This window comes from Austrofundulus limnaeus, unplaced genomic scaffold (genome assembly GCF_001266775.1).
Source record: "Austrofundulus limnaeus strain Quisiro unplaced genomic scaffold, Austrofundulus_limnaeus-1.0 Scaffold949, whole genome shotgun sequence".
Taxonomy (NCBI): domain Eukaryota; kingdom Metazoa; phylum Chordata; class Actinopteri; order Cyprinodontiformes; family Rivulidae; genus Austrofundulus; species Austrofundulus limnaeus.
Genome location: NW_013953351.1, coordinates 63517 through 64972, shown reverse-complemented (window position 1 = coordinate 64972; position 1456 = coordinate 63517).

Genomic DNA, 1456 nt, shown 5'->3' with positions numbered 1-1456 from the left:
CTACTGCACCTACAACACCACAACCAACAACTACTACTACTGACCCTACAACACCACAACCAACAACTACTACTACTACTGCACCTACAACACCACAACCAACAACTACTACTACTACTACTACACCTACCACACAACTATCAACAACTACTTCTACTGCACCTACAACACCACAACCAACAACTACTCCATCTACAACACAACTACCAACAACTGTAGCAACAGGAACTTCACCATCAGCCAAAGGTACATTGTTTTGGTTGTTGTTTGTTTTCTTAAGACAATGACCAAGATTGGGCTCCATTAAACATTAACAATAATTATTGTGTCATATTTAATAAAGTAAATGTTTTGAACGTAGCAAGTGTTCAGTTACAGTTTGATGAGTTTCAATTTTACTTTTTACACAAAATGTGTTGTTTTTCGTACATGCAGGTTTGGAATATCAAGCCTACTTACAGATAAATGTGAGATCTTTGGGAGAGGTCAGCAACGGAACTCTCATTCAGCTTATTGCAGAGGTATGTTTATTAAATGCACAAAAACGGCATTTAGTATTTTTTTCATCTTTTCTTTAATTAATATCTACATAAAGAACATAAAATGTATTTTCTCTCCACTTAGGTTTTCAGAGACCAGATTCTAAATGGAACCGCCCACACAATCAATGTACGAAAAATACAAAGGCTGACAGGCAACTGATAGAACCATGCCTGAAACTCAGCAGTTTATCAGTGTTGGTTCTGATTTAAGTAAGATGATAGTTCATATTAGTAGTTTTATGTTTTTACATATTTTACACATTAACACATCTTCAATGCTTAGTGTCTCTGAATCTTTTGGGTAGACTCAAAAGGATACATTTTCAGGCTTACTTTCCTCCACCGGATTTAGCCAAAATAAAATACACTGAGTACCACTTTTTTTTTTTTTTTTTTTTTTTTTTTTGTAATTTCCTGAAAGCATGCTTTCACTTGCATCCAGCTCAGGGACCTAAGTAAAAACTTTGTTTTTCTTGTGCTTTGTTACTGAAAAAACAGATACCAAACTTGACTACAAGGAAACTAAAATACCACACCTTTCCCAATACATCAATGAGGTGTCAACAACCCCAGCCAGTGTTTCATACAAAGAGTATGAGAAAATATAGTTTCCTGAAGCAGGAAAGTTAGTTCGAACAATGCACAAACAAACATGTTTATGCTTCTTTGTTTATTGAGAAAACATTTTGTTCTTCTCTCAAATTCATTTTACTCGTTAACTGTTCAGATGTGTTGTGCAGAACAGCACTGAAATGCAGTGGTAGGCTACAAATTGAATAATTATATATGTTGTGTTATGAAGTGCAAAACTTGACAACTTACAAAGAGGAAAACATGATCTTGGGATTTTTTAATCACCTTTTTCTGATGCTGAAAACGTCACACACATCCATACAGTATATGTGTATGTATAT